Here is a 6809-nt window from a genome sequence, read left to right as displayed (position 1 = left end):
GCGTAGGGTATCCTCTGAGGTGGGCTTTTTGAGTGCACTTCACGTTAACCATCACGTGAGAGTGAGACTCAGCCAACACCAAGGAACAGCTGTGATGTTCAATGAAAAATGTGTTTTATGCGAAATATGAATTTTTAACAAGCTAGGCGGTCTCAGTGGGATACCTTGATGAAGGTATCCACGAGAATGATTTTGGCAGGAGCCAAGTTTTGTGAGATATATAAGCCATGTTGATTAATTGAGTAAACTGAATATTCATGTTATGAAACATATATTGGAAAAGAATATTTTAATTCGTCTCCATTTACTTGCCTTTAGATAGTTTAGATGGTGTCTATTTACTCACTGGGATTTTATAATCTCACCACCTCAATTCTCCACATTTTAGGCTCGGGATAGCTGGTAGATAGCCGATTGCATCAAGGACTTCAGTTAGCCTTGCATCGACAAAATTGTAGGTTCAAAAACTCGCATCTTATTGGTTAGTTGGGGGCCCACGTGTCATTGTAAAAGTAATTTTATACTTTAGTTATTTGATTTAAAGTATGTATGAACATATTTAGCTTTTACACCATGTTTTTGGTGGGTTTTGGTGTTTTCAAAGAAAAATGATGAAAATGCCCCTGTGAGCCAGAAAATAATATTTTATTGTTTTGATTTGGAAAAGACTTATGATTTCTTGAAATGCGAGATTTAATAACTGTCGCTCACAAGGGAGATGCGGAAGCTGATGCTAAGCCTTGCGGGGTTTTGATCGGCATTCGGGGTAATGAGTGCCTATCGGGACGTCGTGGCGGTTGTCACGAGCCCGATGAGGAGTTTCGGGTTGTGACAAATATGGTTGAAGTTGCCATAGTAAAAGATAGAAGTGTGAACTAGATAGTATTATTTGTTGTCAATTCTTAAAATCAAGATCACTAGAAGGTGGTGGATTATGCTCATCATAACACTACTTAGTTTTCAGATGTAGTGGCTGTGACTATGACTAAAGAGTTGATACTTGCTTACTTATAGGTGGTGGAGTAAGATTACCTTTACCTTCATCAGCTAAGTTCACTTTATAGCAATGATTTGTGGATAAAGTATATTTAGTTGCATTGAAAATAATAAATTCAACTACCTTTTCTCCGACTTTCAACGTTATTTTTTCTTCATTTACATCAATGATTGCCCCTGTGGTAGCCAAGAATGGACGTCCCAAGATTAAAGAAATTTGCACATCCTCTTCCATCTCAAACATAATGAAGTCCACTAGAATGTAAAGAAGCCCAACTTTAACCAACATATCCTCTACAACCCCAATTAGGTACTTGATGGTTTTATCTACTAACTGCAAGGAAACTGTAATAGGTTGTAACTCATTAAGTCCAAGTTTCCTAGCAATTGACAAAGGCATAATTGAAACACCAACACCAAAATCACACAAAGATTTAGAAATTTAAAATTACCAATACTACAAGAGATAGAAAAACTCCTTAGATCCTTAAGCTTTGGTGGAAGCTTATTTTGGATTATAACACTACATTCTTTACGACGTGCAACCATTCAAAAATCTTCCAATTTCCTCTTCTTGGTTAGGATTTCCCTTAGAAACTTCACATAGCTTGGCATTTGTTCCAAAGCTTCAACAAAAGGGATATTGATGTGCAACTTCTTGAATACCTCAAGAAACTTTTGGAACTGGTTGTCAAGTTTCTGCTTTTGAAGGCATTGAGGAAAAGTTATGGTGGAGGGCTTGCTTTTGTATTCTTCTCTTAAAACTTCTTGTGAATGTTCAGAATCTTTGTTTCATTCCCAACTAACTCTCTCTACTGCTCAACTTGCTTGGAATTGCTTTCAACCTTTTTTCCACTCCTCAAGGTAATTGCCATGACTTGTTTTTTACCTTCCTTCCTCGGATTTGCTTGTGTAACACTAGATAATGTTCCTTGAGCTCTATTGTTTAATGAGATGGCAAGTTGACCAACTTAGGTCTTAAGGTTTCAAATTGATGCTGCTTGGCTTTGAATGATAGTTGGTGATTTTGAACGATGGCATCATTCTTTGTCATGAATTGCATCAACAAATCCTCAATAGATGGTTTCTTTCTTAGATAGGTGGTTTTGCTTACTATTAGAACTCAAGAGGCATGTTCGACCTTTGAGCTCAAGATGACCACTGATTGTAATCCTATGAGAAGTTAAGATGGTTCTTCAACCCTAGGTTGTAGGTGTTGGTGTAAGGATTGTTCTGCTGTCTATTACCCACAAACTGCACTGTTTCTATACTGCTTGGACACTAATTCCTTGTGTGTTCATCTCCACAATACTCACAAACTACAAAAAGACTTTGAATAGAGTTAGCACTAAAAGATTTAAGTATCTTAGTTAAAACTGCTACTTGTGCTGATAATGTCATGAAGGCATCCACTTCATGAACTCCAGCAACTCTTCAACACATTGATCGCACTGTTAGCCATTGGTAGTTGTTTGAAGCCATCTCTTCCAACAGATCGTATTCCTCATCAATTAACTTAGCCATTAAAGTTCCTCTCGCAACGACACTTGTAACACCCCGTACCCTTATATAGAAGCCAATACGACCTTATCGACAAGACGAAGGGTCAATTGACGTAAATTTAAGTGCCAAAGAGCAATGATGGGTGAAAAAAATAATTTGAAATAAAATATTCCACACGCGAAAGAATAATAATTAAATAATAATATTTTATCGATGATGAATTAATGAGTTAAAAGGTGATTTGGAAGTGAACCGGGATAAGGTGAGACATTTTGAGACCCGGAGAGACAAGTGGAGAATTTTAGAATAAAATAATATTAAAAATATTAATATTTTATATATTATCAAAATTAGTCATGAAGGAGGATTATATGGCTAATCTAAGTGGGGGAGAAGAAATAAGAAAGAATTTCAAAGAAAAATGACATAAGTGGGGCCCGCGTGCTTTTATTTAATAAAAGAAGAGCGAGTAAGTATATATTTAAATATTATGGTGACCTCTTGGTAAAGTACAAATTTTATATTTTATTTGTACAAGTGTAAAGGAAAAAAAATAGAAAGAAATTGGAATTAAAAAGAAATGATTGAAAGACCAAATTATAAAAAATGAAAAGTATGGAGGGTCGAATGGTAAATAAGAAAAAGTTGAAGACTTATGTGCAATTACAATATTTGAAACTAAATGTACATTAACTAACCAAGAGAAGTTAGATTATGTGGGATAATGAAATGCGCATGTGAATGCACAATTACATGCAAATAATAACATGTAAAAAGAAGAAAGTTAGTGGGGAACATGTGAGACCCCCACTATGTGAAGTAAAAGGAAGGATAGGGCTAAATCTATTTGCATGTAAAGAGATTGGTACATTAGGTGGCCAAATGAGGAAAGGAAAATATGGATGCATGAGACTTGAATGGTTTAATAAATGACCAAATAAAATATAAAGTGAAGCTTGTGCATGAAATGTGATTGGAGGAATAAGGTGGTGCATGGAATAAAAAATGAAGAAAGAATAAATGAGAGAGTGAAGGTGGCGGATGGAGAGGTTTAGTGAGGATAGATAGTGGGCCAATGAACAAGGGAGGAAATTGGTGCATGAAGAACCATTGGTTGGCAAAATGGCCAAATGAAAACAAAAAAAGGATGTGTGCATGTTTTGTGATCGGTTAAAATGGGCGGCCATATAAATACTAAGTTGCAAGAGTAAAGAAATGTGAATTGGCCTTGAGAAGTTGAGAGAGGGCCAACCATTTAGAGAAGAAAAGGAAGAAGAGCAAGCTTGAGAAGTTCCACCCAAGAGGAAGAAAAAGAGAAAGAAGAAGGAGAGAAAAGTGGGAAAGGCTTGGTTTTGGACAAAATCAAAAGAAACTGTCAGGTTTCCTCCCTCATCTTGTAGATTTGTGCTATTCTATCAACAAGGAGTCTTCAAAACTCAAGAGAGAAGCCGTGGAGTGTTGATAGAGGTGTAAAGCTCAGTTTCAAGATACAAGAGAAATAAGGTAAGGATTGTGGTTTTAGCTTGAATAATCTTTGAAAATGAGTTGGTGATTATAAGGAGTGTTTTGTGGTAGCAAAGATTTGGCTTGATTGAAGAAGATTTAGTGACATGCAAGCCATCCAAACCTTGGATGCATGATGGGTTCAAGGTGAAAGAGAAATGGTAAGCATAATACTATGTTTTAAGGCCTACAGTTGGTAAATTTTTGAAAAAATGATTTGTGAATCATGTTGGTAGCTTGATGATTGAAGTTTTGAAGGAACATTGGAATGCATGTGCGGATCAAGGAACCTTTAAGGTAAAGATAAATAATGCTTTAACTATAGTTGAGGAATCTTGAGAAATGACTTTTCTTGTGTTGATTGAAGTCTTGAAAGGCACAATGTGAAAAATAGTGGTTGTTGAAAAAATCTAAAATGCATGAGCTAGTGTAAATGTTAAGTTTGCTTGGTATGTTATTTGAAAGAAATAAAAAAAGAATAATGTGGATGGAGGATTGAGAAATAAAGCATTGAAAACTAGATAGACAACTATGCATGTAAACTTGGAAATCATTGGTGAGCTTGGGAATGATTGTTGTTGCCATATGGGTGGTTATAGAATAAAAATATAAGGTGGATTTGGATGAAAGTTGCTTGAAAAGGTTGAAATGGGCACTTAATGTTATAAATAAGTTGCCGATACATAGAGTATGATGAATTACGCAAGTAAAAGATATGAATACCTTTAGTAAAAATGTGTCAAGATGCATATGAATATGCAAAGGTTAAGTGAGAAAGAATGGTGATTTTAGCATGATGTAAGTTATTAAAACGATGATTGATGTTTGAGTGAGAAAGAAAAATGGGAATGATAAACACTAAGTATATTAAGCTTGGTTTATTGCTAGGAAGTGTGCAAGTGGAAAAGGAATACCGTGGTGATTAACTAAAGGAGGAAACGTAATCGGATAAGTGGCAAAATGATATCCTGCCATTGTGAGGTGAGTAGGGGGTGTCTATTTCAAAAGATCTATACACTGTATATTGTCATACGTTTATTAAACGTTGCCGGTTTCCTTTAAATGTAATTGTGGATAGCATGAGTTGTTAGCCTCGGTAGGTGATTTTTTAAATAGATTTATAGTCAATTATAAACTGTTATTGTGGAAAGCATGAGCTAGTAGAAATGTTAGGCGGATTGTGGATGATACGACTTTTGAAATTGTTTTGGACATGTATATAGATAAGCTATATATGTAAAGTGCTTTAAAAATTGGGAAACAAGCCTTTTTGAAATGTTTGCATCAAATTCGTGCCTAGTATTTTCATTGGACATGCATAGTTAAATGCATTTATTAAATGGTTTAAATGCAAAATTTTCGAGAGCTGGTTTTAATCCGATCTTTATACAAGTTTTTACACCATGCCTTTTTATGTGAAAAGTAAGATCATCCCATGTTATTATACATCTAGTAGGGAGTGCATTCAGCCATACTTTAGCTTTGTCCTTCAAAGAAAATAGGAAAACTTGCAAATGAATTGCATCATTTATGACATCATTGTGTTTTAAGGTATCACATATCTCTAAGAAGCTCAAAATATGGGAATTTGGATCGTTATTTGGAAGAACCCAACTAGATTGAAGCTTGAATCATGGTGATGATAGTCAGCCTGATCACAAAATTGTTGGCTTGAATAACTGGCATTTGGATGCTCGACGGAATTCCTTGTACCAATGGAACATCATAATCCCTTAAGCAACTATTTTCAGTTATTGCTCGCTCTTGGATTTGTGCTCACCTTATCGATTAACCATTGTATTTATTTGAGCAAAACCTTGTAGATTTTCTCATTGAAGTCTTCAGAATGTTCTCTCAATCTCTAGATGTCACGACCCGGTACTCTTTTTAAGCTCGTGACCACCGTCGCGATGTCTCGATAGACATACCTTACCCGGAATGTCAACCGAAACCATGCAAGGCTTTAGGGTCAGTTTTTCGCCTTCCCTGTGAGCAACAGTTACTAAAATATCATGTTTTAAAGGAATATAGACTAATTTCAAATCAAAAGCAATCAAAAAGTAATAACTACTACATAGGGGTATTTTGGTCATTTTTAACCAAAATTTTTCAAAAACCTGCTAAAAATATAATATATAAATGAAAATATACATTTCATATCTAAAAATAAATTTAGGTATCTAAATCATCCATTTAAAGTGAATTTTTATCTAATAGAACAAAATAAAAATATTGGATAAAATATTCTATTTTCATATAAAACAATATTTATAAAGTTCTACGTAAACAATTACTATAGTGTAATAACAAAATAAATTCATATACATAATAGCACATAGTGCCAGGGTATACAAAAATACTTTACAATAACATGTGAGCCCCAAAATAACAAAAATAAATAAGACTGTAGACCTATGATTTTTAAAGGTGCAAATCCAAAAGCAAACCCTCAACAAAATCGACTGTCTATAGACTGGTCTGAACCTGAAATGGGTGAAAAGAAAGGGGTGAGTTTTTATAAATCCAGTGAGTAAGCAAAGTTCATCTATAACATCTAAAGCCAAGTAAATGGAGACAATTAAAACATCTCTTAATAATATGATTCATAACATTAAAACTCATTTCAACCATATAAAACAATTACATTTCATAAAAAATAATCAGTAAGGCTTATGACTCTCTTAAAACTTGGCTCGTGCCAAAACTCGTACTTAGTGACACCTTGCGTCGGGCATCCAACCGAGTCCACCAAGGCTGTTAAATTAACATATACACATAAAACATGTTTTTACGTTTAAAAACGTAGC

Source organism: Theobroma cacao, chromosome 1 (genome assembly GCF_000208745.1).
Source record: "Theobroma cacao cultivar B97-61/B2 chromosome 1, Criollo_cocoa_genome_V2, whole genome shotgun sequence".
NCBI classification, from domain to species: domain Eukaryota; kingdom Viridiplantae; phylum Streptophyta; class Magnoliopsida; order Malvales; family Malvaceae; genus Theobroma; species Theobroma cacao.
This window is presented reverse-complemented; position numbering follows the sequence as displayed.